At 39.7% G+C, this 16,309-nt stretch overlaps 1 protein-coding gene across 7 annotated transcripts in view; it reads right to left on the bottom strand.

The window, feature by feature from the left end:
• ZC3H12B (zinc finger CCCH-type containing 12B) overlaps positions 1–16,309 on the bottom strand; it is a 442,284-nt gene that overhangs the window by 391,576 nt on the left and 34,399 nt on the right. For all 7 annotated transcript variants that reach the window (XM_074028862.1, XM_015443848.4, XM_045383203.3 and 4 more), the window contains exon 2: positions 9,248–9,312. The gene's annotated coding sequence lies outside the window, so the exon portion shown is untranslated. The remainder of the gene's footprint in view (positions 1–9,247; positions 9,313–16,309) is intronic.

Here is a 16,309-nt window from a genome sequence, read left to right as displayed (position 1 = left end):
TTTTATTCATTGGAATAGTTTCAGAAGGAATGGTACCAGCTCCCCCTTGTACCTCTGGTAGAATTCAGCTGTGAATCCATCTGGTCCTGGACTTTTTTTGGATGGTAGGCTATTAATTATTGCCTCAATTTCAGAGCCTGCTATTGGTCTATTCAGGGATTCAACTTTTTCCTGGTTTAGTCTTGGAAGAGTGTACGTGTCCAGGAAATTATCCATTTCTTCTAGATTTTCTAGTTTATTTGCGTAGAGGTGTTTATACTATTCTCTGATGGTAGTTTGTATTTCTGTGGGGTCGGTGGTGATATCCCCTTTATCATTTTTTATTGCGTCTATTTGATTCTTCTCTCTTTTCTTCTTTATTAATCTTGCTAGTGGTCTGTCAATTTTGTTGATCTTTTCAAAAAACCAACTCCTGGATTTATTGATTTTTTGAAGACTATTTTGTGTCTCTATCTCCTTCAGTTCTGCTCTGATCTTAGTTATTTCTTGCCTTCTGCTAGCTTTTGAATGTGTTTGCTCTTGCTTCTCTAGTTCTTTTAATTGTGATGTTAGAGTGTCAATTTTAGATCTTTCCTGCTTTCTTTTGTGGGCATTTAGTGCTATACATTTCCCTCTACACACTGCTTTAAATATGTCCCAGAGATTCTGGTATGTTGTATCTTTGTTCTCATTGGTTTCAAAGAACATCTTTATTTCTGCCTTCATTTCATTATGTACCCAGTAGTCATTCAGGAGCAGGTTGTTCAGTTTCCATGTAGTTGAGCGGTTTGGATTGAGTTTCGTAGTCCTGAGTTCTAGTTTGATTGCACTGTGGTCTGAGAGACAGTTTGTTATAATTTCTGTTCTTGTACATTTGCTGAAGAGTGCTTTACTTCCAATTATGTGGTCAATTTTGGAATAAGTGCGATGTGGTGCTGAGAAGAATGTATATTCTGTTGATTTGGGGTGGAGAGTTCTATAGATGTCTATTAGGTCTGCTTGGTGCAGAGATGAGTTCAATTCCTGGATATCCTTGTTAACTTTCTGTCTCATTGATCTGTCTAATGTTGACAGTGGAGTATTGAAGTCTCCCATTATTATTGTATGGGAGTCTAAGTCTCTTTGTAAGTCTCTAAGCACTTGCTTTATGAATCTGGGTGCTCCTGTATTGGGTGCATATATATTCAGGATAGTTAGCTCTTCCTGTTGAATTGATCCCTTTACCATTATGTAATGGCCTTCTTTGTCTCTTTTCATCTTTGATGGTTTAAAGTCTGTTTTATCAGAGACCAGGATTGCAACTCCTGCTTTTTTTGTTCTCCAGTTGCTTGGTAGACCTTCCTCCATCCCTTTATTTTGAGCCTATGTATGTCTCTGCATGTGAGATGGGTCTCCTGAATACAGCAGACTGATGGGTCTTGACTCTTTATCCAGTTTGCCAGTCTGTGTCTTTTAATTGGAACATTTAGCCCATTTACATTTAAGGTTAATATTGTTATGTGTGAACTTGATCCTGCCATTATGATATTAACTGGTTATTTTGCTCGTTAGTTGATGTAGTTTCTTCCTAGCCTTGATGGTCTTTACATTTTGGAATGTTTTTGCAATGGCTGCTACCGGTTGTTCCTTTCCATGTTTAGTGCTTCCTTCAGGGTCTCCTGTAAGGCAGGCCTGGTGGTGACAAAATCTCTAAGCATTTGCTTATCTGTAAAGGATTGTACTTCTCCTCCACTTATGAAACTTAGTTTGGCTGGATATGAAATTCTGGGTTGAAAATTCTTTTCTTTAAGAATGTTGAATATTGGCCCCCACTCTCTTCTGGCTTGGAGAGTTTCTGCCGAGAGATCTGCTGTTAGTCTGATGGGCTTCCCTTTGTGGGTAACCCGGCCTTTCTCTCTGGCTGCCCATAAGATTTTTTCCTTCATTTCAACTGTGGTGAATCTGGCGATTATGTGTCTTGGAGTTGCTCTTCTCAAGGAGTATCTTTGTGGCGTTCTCTGTATTTCCTGAATTTGAATGTTGGCCTGCCCTACTAGGTTGGGGAAGTTCTCCTGGATGATATCCTGAAGAGTGTTTTCCAACTTGGTTCCATTTTCCCCCTCACTTTCAGGCACCCCAATCAGACGTAGATTTGGTCTTTTTACATAATCCCATATTCTTGCAGACTTTGTTCATTTCTTTTTCTTCTTTTTTCTTTTGGTTTCTCTTCTCACTTCATTTCATTCATTTGATCCTCAATCGCTGATACTCTTTCTTCCAGTTGATCGAGTCGGTTACTGCAGCTTGTGCATTTGTCACGTATTTCTCGTGTCATGGTTTTCATCTCTGTCATTTCATTTATGACCTTCTCTGCATTAATTACTCTAGCTATCAATTCTTCCACTCTTTTTTCAAGATTTTTAGTTTCTTTGCGCTGGATACGTAATTCCTCCTTTAGCTCTGAGAAGTTTGATGGACTGAAGCCTTCTTCTCTCATCTCGTCAAAGTCATTCTCCGTCCAGCTTTGATCCGTTTCTGGCGATGAGCTGCACTCCTTTGCAGGGGGAGATGCGCTCTTATTTTTTGAATTTCCAGCTTTTCTGCCCTGCTTTTTCCCCATCTTTGTGGTTTTATCTGCCTCTGGTCTTTGATGATGGTGACGTACTGATGGGGTTTTGGTGTAGGTGTCCTTCCTGTTTGATAGTTTTCCTTCTAACAGTCAGGACCCTCAGCTGTAGGTCTGTTGGAGATTGCCTGAGGTCCACTCCAGACCCTGTTTGCCTGGGTATCAGCAGCACAGGCTGCAGAAGATAGAATATTGCTGAACAGCGAGTGTACCCGTCTGATTCTTTCTTTGGAAGCTTCCTCTCAGGGGTGTACTCCACCCTGTGAGGTGTGGGGTGTCAGACTGCCCCTAGTGGCGGATGTCCTCCAGTTAGGCTACTCAGGGGTCAGGGACCCACTTGAGCAGGCAGTCTGTCCCTTCTCAGATCTCAACCTCCGTGTTGGGAGATCCACTGCTCTCTTCAAACTGTCAGGCAGAGTCCTTTGCATCTGCATAGGTTTCTGCTGCTGTTTGTTGTTGTTGTTGTTGTTTAGCTGTGCCCTGTGCCCAGAGGTGGAGTCTACAGAGACAGGCAGGTTTCCTTGAGCTGCTGTGAGCTCCACCCAGTTTGAGCTTCCCAGCAGCTTTGTTTACCTACTTAAGCCTCAGCAATGGCGGGTGCCCCTCCCCCAGCCTCGCTGCTGCCTTGCCAGTAGATCACAGACTGCTGTGCTAGAAATGAGGGAGGCTCCGTGGGAGTGGGACCCTCCCGGCCAGGTGTGGGGTATAATCTCCTGGTGTGCTCATTTGCTTAAAGCGCAGTATTGGGGTGGGAGTTACCCGATTTTCCAGGTGTTGTGTGTCTCAGTTCCCCTGGCTAGGAAAAGGGAATCCCTTCCCCCTTGCGCTTCCCAGGTGAGGCGATGCCTCACCCTGCTTCAGCTCTCGCTGGTCGGGCTGCAGCAGCTGACCAGCACCGATTGTCCGGCACTCCCTAGTGAGATGACCCCAGTACCTCAGTTGAAAATGCAGAAATCACTGGTCTTCTGTGTCGCTCGCGCTGGGAGTTGGAGACTGGAGCTGTTCCTATTCGGCCATTTTGCCCCCGCCCCCTCCCGCCCGTCTTTCTTCACTGAAGGTGACTTTCTCTGGTGATATAATTTAGTTTATTTAATTTTTATTTTTTTGTATCCATATGTTTTATAGTTCAAGGTTTACCATTAGGATTGCAAAACTATCTTATAATCCATTATTCTAACCTGATAAGTACTTAATGGTCTTTGCATTAAAAAAAAGTAAAAAGAAAATTAATAGAAACTCTATTACTTAACTTTGTCCCCTGCTTTTTAACTTTTTACTGTTTTATTGATATTATACTGTCTACATCTTAAAAGTTTTTAGTTATTATTTATGACTGACTCATCAGTTAGTCTCTCTACTTAATATATGAGTAGTTTACACACCACAGTGACATGTTATAATATTCTGTGTTTTTCAGTGTACTTACTATTACCAGTGCGTTTTGTACCTTCAGGTGATTACTTATTGCTTATTAACATCTTTTTCTTTCTAGTTGAATTACTCCCTTTAGCATTTCTTCTAGGATAGGTCTGTTATTGATTAAATCCCTTAGCTTTTATTTGTCTGGCAAAGCCTTTGTTTTTCCAGGTTTGAAGGATATTTTCACCAGATATACTATTCTAGGGTGAGAGTTTTTTCCCTTATGCACTTTTAATACATCATGCCCTCTCTCCTGGCCTGTAAGGTTTCCACTGAAATGTCTGCTGCCACATATTTTTACATTCCATTGTATGTTAATTGTTTCTTTTCTCTTGCTGCTTTTAGGATTTTTTCTTTATCCTTGACCTTTGGGAGCTTGATTATTAAATACCTCAAGTTAGTCTTCTTTCAGTTAAATCTTCTTGGTGTTCTATAAACTTCTTGTACTTGGATATTAATATCTTTTTCTAGGTTTGAGACTTGTCTGTTATTATCTCTTTGAATAAACTTTCTACCCCTATCTCTTTCTTTCTCTGCCTCTTCGTTAAGGTCACTAGATTTGGCCCTTAGAGGATATTTTTTAGATCCCATAGGTGTGATTCATTTTTTTTCTTTTGTCTCCTCTAAATATGTACTTTCAAATAGCCTGTCTTCAAGCTCATTACTTTTCCTTCTGCTTGGTCAGTTGTGCTGTTGTGAGACTCTGATGCATTCTTTAGTATGTCAACTGAATTTTTGAGCTCCAGAGTTTCTGCTTAATTTTTAAAAATTATTTTAATTGCTTTGTTAAATATATCTGAGAGAAATCCGCATTCCAACTCTGTGTTATCTTCAATTTCTTTGAGTTTCCTCAACACAGCTATTTTGAATTCTCTGTCTGAAAGAGCATGTATCTCTGTTTATTGGGATTAGCCCCTGGTGGCTTATTTAGTTCACCTGGTGAGGTCATGCTTTCCTGGATAGTGTTGATGCTAGTATATGTTCTTTGGTGTCTGGGTATTGAAGAGTTAAGTATTTATTGTAGTCTTCATTGTCTGAGTTTGTTTGTTCTTTTCCTTCTTGGGAAGGCTTTCCAGATATTTGAAAGTACTTATGTGTTGTGTTCTAATCTGTATCTGCTTTTGTGGGCAACCCAAGCCCAGTAACACAGTGGTTCTTGCAGACTTACAGAGGTACTGCTTTGATGGTCTTGGACAAGACCCAGAAAAATTCTTTGGATTACCAGGCAGATGCTTGTTCTTTTCCCTTTCTTTCCTCTACACAGAGTCTCTTTCTGTGCTCTGAGCCACTTATAGGTGGGAGTAGAGTGACACAAGCACCCCTGTGGCCACCACCACTATGACTGTGCTGGGTCAGACCTGAGTCCAGTACAGCACTAGGTCTCACCCAAGGCCTGATGTAACCACTCCTTGGTTACTGCCTATGTTCACTCCAAGCCCTGCAGCTCTTTAATCAGAAGGTGGCAAAGCAATCCAGGCCAGGCCTGCATCCTTCCCTTCAGGGCAGTGAGGTCCCTCAAGTCCCAGGTGAGTCCAGAGGTGCCATCCCGGTGTCAGGGACTGAAGTAAAAAACCTTAGATGTCCATCTAGTGTTCTCTTGTACTGCCACTGAGTTGGCATTCAAATCACATGACACAGTCATTATGTAAAGTGAAATAAGCCAGGAAGAAAAAGAGAAACATCACACGTTTTCACTTATTTGTGGGATCTAAAATTCAAAACAATTGAACTTGTAGAGATATAGAGTAGAAGGATGGTTATCAGAGGCTAAGAAGGGTAGTAGGGGTTTTTGGGGAAAGTGGGGATGATTCATCGATACAAAAATTAGAAAGAAAGAATGAATGAGCCCTAATATTTGATAGCAAAAAATGGTGACTATAATGAATAATAATTTAATTGTACATTTTAAATTAACTAAAAAAGTATAATTGGATTGTTTTAACACAAAGGATAAATGCTTGAGGGTATGGATGACCCATTTTCCATGATGTGACTATTATGTCTTACATGTCTATATCAAAATATCTCATGTACCTCATTACTATATATACCTACTATGTACTCACAAAAATTAAAAATTAAAACAAAAGAAAATTCCTCCAAAGAGTTGTCTATTCTCTGTGTCTCCATACCATGTATTGTCACTCTCTTGTCACACTTCAATCAATCTTTGACTTCAAGCCTCCAACTGAAATCTCTCTCACTAAGGTCACTGATAATCTCCATATTGTCAAATCCTATAGTCAATCCTCAAATCACATTTAGTTTGATCGCTCAGCAACATTTGTGACAATTGATTTTGCCCTCATTCTGGAAATACTTCCCTTGGATTTCATGACAATAATTTCTTCTTATGTTCCTCTTACCTTACTAGCTACTCATTCTCATCTCTTTCACTCGATTCTTTTCCTTCCTCAACTTGAAATGTTGGAATGTGCCAGAGCTGGTCCTTGGACTCATTCTCTATCTATACTTATTCACTAAGTCATTGTACTGAGTCTCACAGCTATATTTACAACTTATAATCTGATGATTTCCAAATTTATATCTCCATCCTTGAAATACATATTTGTAAATCCAACTTTGTAATAGACATTATCACTCACATATCTCAAACTTAACAAACTCTTAATTCCCAGCCCTAGTCCTACCAAACCTGGTCTTCCTCCATTGTCTCCCTTCTTGGTAGATGCTGCCACCACTAACTTTGTTGCTTAGGATAAAATCCTTGGAACGACCCTTGAGTCTCTTTCACTCACATCCAAAATGCAATCCATCACCAAATCTTGTTAGTTTCACCATTAATATATATCCAGAAACTCTGGAACAAAATATTGTAAACTTACTTTTCCATGCTACCATCCTCTAAATTCAAGTAAATACTCTGGAAATTACTGAACAGAAAAAATAAAAGGACTCTGAAATATGGTAAGAAACTATATGAGTTAGCAACCTAAAGATTTGAGGAATAAGAATGCTATGATTTCCCTGAGTTTTCTTTTTACCTCCTAAATATCTCAGACTAGGCACTGGGGACACCTGCAATCCAGAACTGCCAACAGGCATAAACAACAAAAACAAAAACAAAAACAAACTTAACCTTGCTTTCTCTGATCTATGTTCTGATAAAAAGCCCAACAGAGACCTAGCGGATAGCCCCAACTCCTGTTCTACAACCAAAGTACCTGAGAATAACCTGATTTGCACAGAGAGGCAGCTGCAAAGCTCCTGGAAAATCCAGCTTCCACCCACAACGAGGTCATCAGCAGGTGAACTGATCTGCCCACATAAGTAGTTTCAGAACCCTGATGGGCCATCTTAACTCCTGATACACAACTAGGACACTGACAGCTCACAGGAGTAGCAGTGAAGCTCCAGCAGTCCAACCCAACACCTGTAGTGCTCAACACCTGTAGTGCTTGCAGGCTAAACACCTGCAGTGCTTGCAGGCTGGTCTACCTGCAGTGGAAGCAGAGAAGGGCTGGTCCACTCAATTTCCATTCCAAACCCAGGGCACCATCATCTCTTAGTCCTCTATTAATTGGCACAAGAAGACTCAGTCCCCGTAGCTTCTGACTCAACCCCTACAGGATAACGTGGCTCAATGACACCAGGTGGCCCAGCAGAGTGCTTTGTGCCATGGCAGATGGCACTAATAGGGAATAAATGGAAACTGAAGCACCATCAGAAAGACAAAATACATCAGAATGGTTCTGAAAACTAAATTGTCATTAGACCTAAAACCCACAAAAATAGGTCAGAACCTATATTCTAAACCTAAACAGGATCACTGCTTGCTAAAATAGATTTAAGAATCAAGAAATTCCTAAAATAGTAACCAAAATATCCGTGATAAAATGGAAAATCATTCCTTATGCAAAGAACAAGGAAAACTACAATTTGACTGAGAAAACATAATTAACTGATATTAATACCAATATTATTCTGAAGTTGGAGTCAACTGGTAAGAAAATTAAAACCGCTCTCATAAAAATGCTTCAACAAGTAATTAAAAATATCTTTAAACAAATGCAAACAGAATATCTCAACAAAGATAAAGGAGTTATTTATTTTTTAAAAAGAACCAAATGTAAATTATAAAATTAAAAAATACAAATAGCCAAAATAAAATTTAAAACTCATCAGATGGACTCAATACTAGATTAGAGGTAAGGAACAGAATCAGTGAAGTTAAAGACATATCAACAAAACTTATTCAATCCAAACAAAGAGAAAGTATCATGAAAAAGAAACAAAAAGAAGAGAGCCTCAGGGATCTGTGGAACAATAACAAAAGACAGGACCACTGTCTGTTGTTATCAGAATCCCAGTAGGAGATGAGAAAGAATGTGGGGCTGAAATAGTAGTTAAATAATAACAAGAAACAGGGGTAACAAGCCAGGCATGGTGGCTCATTCCTGTAATCCCAGTTCTTTGGAAGATTGAGGTGGAAGAATTGCTTGAGGCCAGGAGTTTGAGACCAGCCTGGGCAACATGTTGAGACCTGATACCTACAAAAATGAAAAAAAAATCAGCCAGGCATGGTGGCACATGCCTGTAGTCTTAGCTACAGGGCCACAGGAGGCCAGGAGTTCAAGGCTGCAGTGAGCTCTGATCACGCCACTGCACTCCAGTAGCCTAGGTGACAGAGCAAGATGCTGAAAAAAGAGAGAGAAGAAAGAAAGAAAAGAAAGAAAAGAAAGAAAGAAAGAAAGAGAAAGAAAGAAAGAATGAGAAAGAAAGAAAGAAAGAAAGAAAGAAAGAAAGAAAGAAAGAAAGAAAGAAAGAAAGAAAGAAAGAAAGAAAAGAAAAAAGAAAAGAAAAGAAAAGAAAAGAAAAGAAGGAAAGAAGGAAGGAAGGAAAGAAGGAAGGGAAGGAAGGAGAAGAGGAGGAAAGGAGGAAAGGAAGAAAGGAGGAAGGAAGGAAGGAAGGAAGGAAGGAAGGAAGGAAGGAAGGAAGGAAGGAAGGAAGGAAGGAAGGAAGGAAGGGAAAAAAGAGAAGAAGAAACAAAAGTAACAAAAAGAAAACAAATAATAAAATAGAGACTGGTGATGTCAGGAATATGGCAAAATAGAAAGTCAGAAAACTTCTTCCCCCAAAGGAGACACCAATTCAACAAGCAAAAATACACAGGTCAATTCCCTTCAAGAGAAATCCAAAAACTAGTTAAAAGGCTCCTGCATCACAGACAAGCTAAAACCAGCCACACTGAAGCTGGTAGGAAAATTAATGGTACTCACTCACCATGGTCTCTCTGCCCAGCTCAGTATAGCATGATCAGCAGAAAACTCCCAATTCTTGGCTTCTTCCTAGAGAGAAAAAGAAGAAGGCTGAAACCTATGTCCAATATGAAGACTTTTTCAGGGGAAGGCTGAGGAAATAATTTCTGTCTTCCCTGTATCTGGAGACTCGTGAAAAAGTGTGCTAGGTTGAAGGCTACTGAGAACAAGGGCAAAAGTTTAGACAAAAAGCACTCACTCACCATACTCCCTCCTCCCAGCTCAGCATAGAACGAGAGGGTGAAACTCCCAACTCTCAGCTTCTCTCTAGGAAGGGAAAAAGTTGTGGCATGCGTCCCACATTCTGTCTTTTTGGGGGGACTGCTCGAGAAATGGGTTTCTGTCTCATCGCTCTGAGAAGGTGGACAGGGCTGGCATACTCTAGATCTCTGGGGGATGCTGAAAACAAAAGAGATGTAAGTGATTTGCTGCTATTCCACAGGACATGCAGTAGAGAAGACAGATGTTAACACAGCTCAAAGGCTTCTCCTTCAGGGAGGGGAGACAGAAGAGTAAAGTGTGTGTTCAACATTATAGCTTTTTGGGGTCTGACCAAGAAACTTGTTTTACTTTAAAACAGACTTTAATTTATTTTACTAGATAAAAAGCACTGATATGGTTCAGTACACTCTAGAAGCCTAGGGGAAACTAAGAACTAAAGGGAGATGTGAACTAATAAATCTCTTTAATTAAAAATTTGCATATACAAGTCCAGAGAAGAAATATACACATAAAATGTCTGAAAGGACCCTCTAATTAGGCTGATTTGTGAAGGTCTTTCCTTGCACAAAGCCAGCCTATAAAGATTTGGAGAGGTGGTCATTTTCTTAAATGCATGGATCCAACATAAAGGTACAAAGCAAACAAGGAAACAAGAAAACATGGCACAAAGCCAAAACAACAAAATAAGTCTCCAGGAACTGACCCTAAAGTAAAGGAGATATATGAATTATTTGACAAACAATTCAAATATCCATCATAAAGATGCTCAACAAGCTCAGAATATGATACATAAATAAAATGAAAATAACAAATCAACTGAAAACATAAAAGGAGCCCAACAGAAAATTACGCGCTAAAGAATACAATAAGTGAACTGAAAAATTCACTAGACAGTTTGAACATCACACTTGATCACCCAGAAGAAGGAAGCCACAAACTTGAATACAGGTAATTTGAAATTATTAGTCAGAGAAACAAAAATAATAAAAAAGAAGTGCAGAAAGTCTAAAAGGACTTATGGGACACAATCAAGTGGATCAATATATGCATTATGATATTAAAAGAAAAAGAAGAGACATAAAGGGACAAACATTTATTTAAAGAAACAATGGCCTAAATATCCAAAATCTGGGAAACAATATGGACATCTAGACTCAAGAAGCCCAACAGAACCCAACTAATAGGAAACCAAAGTACTTCAAACTGACAACATTATGGCTAAATTGTCAAATGTCAAAGACAAAGAGAAAATTTTTAAAGAAGAAGTGACTCATGACATATAAGACAGTCCCATAAAACTATCAGTAGATTTATCAGCAGAAACCTTGCAGGTTAGAAAAGAATGATGTGATAGATTTGAAGTAATTAAAAAAAACCTATTAACTAACAATATTATATCCAGAAAAACTGTCTTTCTAAATAGAAAGAGAAATGATTTCCCATATAAACAAAAGCAGAGAGAGTTCATCACCACTAGATGTGCCTTATGAAAAAATGCTAAAGTGAGTCCTTTGAAGCTGATATGAAAGGATAATAGAAAACAGCACAAAGACAAATGAAAGTATAACCTCTACTGCTAAAAGTAAACATATGGACAAAACAAAATATTATAATACTGTAGAAGCTAGGCAAGATGGCTGACTAGATGCATCCAGGTGAACCAGCTGCCACTGAGGGACTGGGACAACTGGTGCACTCCTAACAGATCTTCAGAGGTATGGCACTAAGAGTGGATGGAGGAAAGACCAGAAGCTTGGCTGAAGGAGGAGGAAGCTGGAAACCCTGCACAGGGCGACAGTGCAGCAGGACTTGTTCTTGGCCTCTGACAACTCTGGGAGAATGGGTGAGTTGAACTGGCAAGAAGCAACATGCTCTAAAATGGGCTTCTGGAATTCTGGCAGGAGGAGACTCCCTCCCACCATGGACACTTGAGTTGACAGGGAAAGCCATTAGAGAAGTGGTAGGGGCAGCACTCCAGCTGGTGTAGAGCCCAGAGGGTTTGATGTGGGAATGTCTATAGTGAAGTGCAGCCAGGGATGGCCATCTTCCTAGGCTCAACTTGCTTCCATGGGAAACTTTAGTCCTAGGGGAACTGTCCATACCTGAACTCTATAGAATTTTCTTGCCCATTACACAAAACTGGTCCAATCTGAACACCCCTTGGTCTGCTGGCCTCTCCCAGGGCCTCAGCCTGGCTGGACTTGCTTGCAGTGTGACTTCAGGTGCCCTGGGGGCCTACATTGTAGCTCTTGCACTGGTGAACCATGCCTGACCAGAAAAGAGTTCCAGCAGAGTGACCCCCACCAACACATAACAGCCTGTCCCCTCCCACACTCCACTGCAGCTTCCCACGAGAGCATGGACACCTCCCCCCCTGCCATTGCTTTGCCACTATGCATGTGCATGGACAGACTTTGCCTTCTCTGTCCCACCATTGTGTGTGTGTGTGTGTGTGCGCGTGTGCATGTGTGTGTGTGTATGTGTGTGTTTGTGTACGTATACCTTGCACTGCCACTGCTGCCAGTGTGATTGCATTATTCCTCCCATCCCCCAACCATATGGCCATTGCAGTCAGAGTCTTTGCAGGCACAGAGCCTGTTAGCACCACTCCTATCAGCATCTTGCCTCTGGGCTAACACTGCCACTGGAGTAAAACTAGGCTTAGAAAACAAATGACACTCTGCCACCCTGAGAGGCCACCTCTACCTGTGTGAATGTGCACAGGGGGCACACACAGTATTGCTTCTGCCAACACCCCACCTCTGTGCTGACAACAACACTGGCATGACGAGGTGCACTATAACAAGTAGGGGTCCCCCCAGTGCCCAAGCCATGCTACCTCCTCTGCCTCTGCAAACACCCATATGGAGGCCTGCACCCTGGCACCTGCTAATGCCCTGTGGTAGCCAACAAGCATGTTGCTGCTGCCACTGCTGCTAGGACATGTGAACAAGAACAGATCTCACTGCCACAACCCCATGAAATTCTTTGGCTGCCGCCACCCATCAGAGTGAGCCCTGCCCCCTAATATCTTCAGAAACAAAGCAAGTTGACTGTACCCACCAAATACCACAAACTATCAAGGTCATCAAATAGGATAAGAGAAAAACAATTCATCCACAGGACAGCAACCTCAAAGAATAAAGGAACATCAGCCCATAAAGATGAGAAAGAACCAGCACAAGAAACCTGACAGCTCAAAAAGTCAGAGTGCTTTCTTTCCTACAAATTATCACAGTAGCCTTCTAGCAAGGTTTCTGAACCAGGCCGAGATGGCTGAAATTACAGAAACAACATTAGAAATGTGGACATGGGGAGGGGGGAGGGGGGAGGGATTGCATTGGGAGTTATACCTGATGTAAATGACGAGTTGTTGGGTGCTGACGAGTTGATGGGTGCAGCACAGCAACATGGCACAAGTATACATATGTAACAAACCTGCACGTTATGCACATGTACCCTAGAACTTAAAGTATAATAATAATAATAATAATAATGATAATAATAATAATAAAGCAAAAAGAAAGAAAGAAATGTGGACTGGAATGTTACAGAAACTGACAGGCAAAATAGCCAGCATAAAAAACAATATAACTAATCTGATAGAGCTGAAAACACACGCTACAAGAATTTCATAATGCAATCACAAGAATTAATAGCAGAATGGACCAAGAGGAAGAAAGAATCAGAGCTTGAAGACTGCCTTTCTGAAATAAGATAGTCAGAAAAGAATAAAGAAAAAAGAATGAAAATGAATGAACAAAACTTATGAGAAATACGAGATTATGTAAAGAGACCAAATCCATAACCCATCGGTGTCCCTGAGATGAAGAGAATGGAAGCAACTGGGAAATTATATTTCAAGATATCATCCATGAGAACTTTCCCAACTTAGCTAGGGAGGCCAATATTCAAATTCAGGAAATGCAGAGATCCCACACAAGATAATTCACAAGAAGATCATCATCAAGACACATACCCATGAGATTCTCCAAGGTCAAGATAAAGGAAAAAATGTTAAAGGCAGTTAGAGAGAAAGGTCAGGTCACATACAAAGAGAAGCCCATCAGACTAACAGTGGACCTCTCAGCAGGAACCCTACAAGCCAGAAGAAAATTGGGAGCCAATATTCAACATTCTTAAAGAAAAGAAATGTCAGTCAAAATTTTCATATCCAGCAAAACTAAGCTTTATATGCAAACAAGAAAAAGATCCTTTCCAGAAAAGCAAAGGCTTAGGAAATTTGTTACCACCAGACCTGCCTTACAAGAGCTCCTGAAGGAAACACTACAAATCAAAAGGAAAGATCATTACAAGCCACTTCAAGAACACATTTAAGTACATAGACCAGTGACAACAAAAACCAACCACAAAAACAAGTCTATATAATAACTAGCTAACATAATGACAGGAGAAAATCCACACATAACAATATCAACCTTGAATGGAAATGGGCTAAATTCCTCAACTAAAAGGCACAGGCAGGCTGGATAAAGAAGAAAGGCCCAGTGGTATGCTGTTTTCAAGAGATCCATCTTCCATACAATGACACCCATAGGCTCAAAATAAAGGATGGAGAAAAATCTACCAAGAAAATGAAAAACAGAAAAAAAAAAGCAGAGGTTGCAATTCTAATTTCAGAGAAAACAGATTTCAAATCAACAAAGATCAAAAAGGACAAAGAAAGGCATTATATAATGGTAAAGGGTCCAATTTAACAAGAAGATCTAACTATCCTAAATCTACATGCACTCAACACAGGTGCATTCACACTCATAAAGCAAGTTCCTTGAAACCTACGAAGAGACTTTGTTTCACATCCAATAATAGTGGGAGACTTCAACACCCCACTGCCAATATGAAAAAAAATCATTGAGGTTAAAAACATCACAAAAAAATTCAGGACTTGAACTCAACACTTGACCAAACGGACTTAAAACACATTTACAGAACTCTCTACCAAAAGACAACAGAGTATACATTCTTTTCATTGCCACATGATACATACTTTAAAATCAACCATGCAATTGGACATAAGACAACCCTCAGCAAACTAAAAAAAAAAAAAAAAAAAATACAGCAATCAAACCAACCACACTCTTGGACCACAATGCAATAAAAATAGAAATCAAGGCAAAGGAAATTGCTCAAAATCATACGATTATATAGAACTTAGACAAGTGACTCCTGAACCACTCTTGGGTAAATAATCAAATTAAAGAAGACATCAAGAAATTCTTTGAAACTGATGAGAACAAAGACACAACAAGCCAGAATCTCTGGGACACAGCTAAGGCAGTGTTAAGAAGGAAATTTATAGCACTAAACACCACATCAAAAAGTTAAAAAGATCTCAAATAAACAACCTAACATCACAATTACAAGAATTACAGATGCAAGAGAAAACCAATTGCAAAGCTAGCAGAAGACAAGAAATAACCAAAATCAGAGATGAAATAAAGGAGATTGAGGCACAAAAAAACATACAAAACATCGATGATCCCAAAGGTTGAAGAAACTAGACCAACCAGTAGCTACATTAATAAAGAAAAAAAGAAAAGATCCAAATAAATACAATCAGAAATGGCAAAGGGAACTTTACCACTGACCTCACAGAAATAAAAATATCCATCAGGGGCTACTATGAACAACTCTATGCACATAAACTAGACATTCTAGAAGAAAACGATAAATTACTGAACACATACAAACTCACAAGACTGAAAATAAAAAAGACATTGAATCCCTGAAAGACCAATGAGCTCTGAAATTTAATTAGTAATAAATAGCCTACAAACAAACAAACAAACAGAAAGCTAATTCACAGTCGAGTTCTATGAGATGTACAAAAAAAAAAAAAAAAAACTGCACCACTCCCACAAAAGCTGTTCCAAAAATTAAGAACGTGAGACTCATCCCCAACTCATTATATGAGGCCAGCATCATCCTGATGCCAAAACCTGGCAGAGACACAAAAAATAAAACTTCAGGCCAATATCCTTCATGAACATAGATGCAAAAATCTTCAACACAATACAGGCAAACTGTATTCTGAATCCAGCAGCACATCAAAAAGTGAATCCATCATGATCAAGTAGGCTTCATCCCTGGGATACGAGGTTGGTTCAACACATGTAAATCAATTCATGCAATTCATCACATAAAAAGAACTAAGGACAAACATCATATGCTTATCTGAATAGATGAAGAAAAGGCTTTCAATAAAATTCAATATCGCTTTATGTTAAAAACTCTCATTAAAGCAGGAGGACACAGGCCTGGCTTGCTTTGCCACCTGTTGACTTCAGAACCCCAGGGCCTTCAGGAAACTCAAAGAAAATCAAGATAACACAGAGAAGGAATTCAGAATTCTATCAGATATATTTAACAGAGATTGAAATAATTAAGGTTAATCAAATGGAAATTCTGGAGCTGTAAAATGCAATTGGCATACTGAAGAAAGCATCAAAGTTCTTCAGTAGCAGAACTGAAGGATTAGTGATTAGAAGAAAGAATTAGTAAGCTTGGACACAGGTTATTTTAAAATACACATTGAGAGGACACAAAAGAAAAAAGAATAAAAAATGATGAAACACGCCTACAAGATCTAGAAAATATCCTCAAAGGAATAAATCTAAGAGTTATTGATGAGTTTGTGTCCTTTGTAGGGACATGGATGCAGCTGGAAACCATCATTCTTAGCAAACTATCACAAGAACAGAAAACCAAACACCGCATGTTCTCACTCATAGGTGGGAACTGAACAATGAGATCACTTGGACTCAGGAAGGGGAACATCACACAC

Source organism: Macaca fascicularis, chromosome X (assembly GCF_037993035.2).
Source record: "Macaca fascicularis isolate 582-1 chromosome X, T2T-MFA8v1.1".
NCBI lineage: Eukaryota > Metazoa > Chordata > Mammalia > Primates > Cercopithecidae > Macaca > Macaca fascicularis.
Note: the sequence above shows the minus strand (reverse complement) of the source record. Positions and strands in the feature narration are given on the sequence as shown.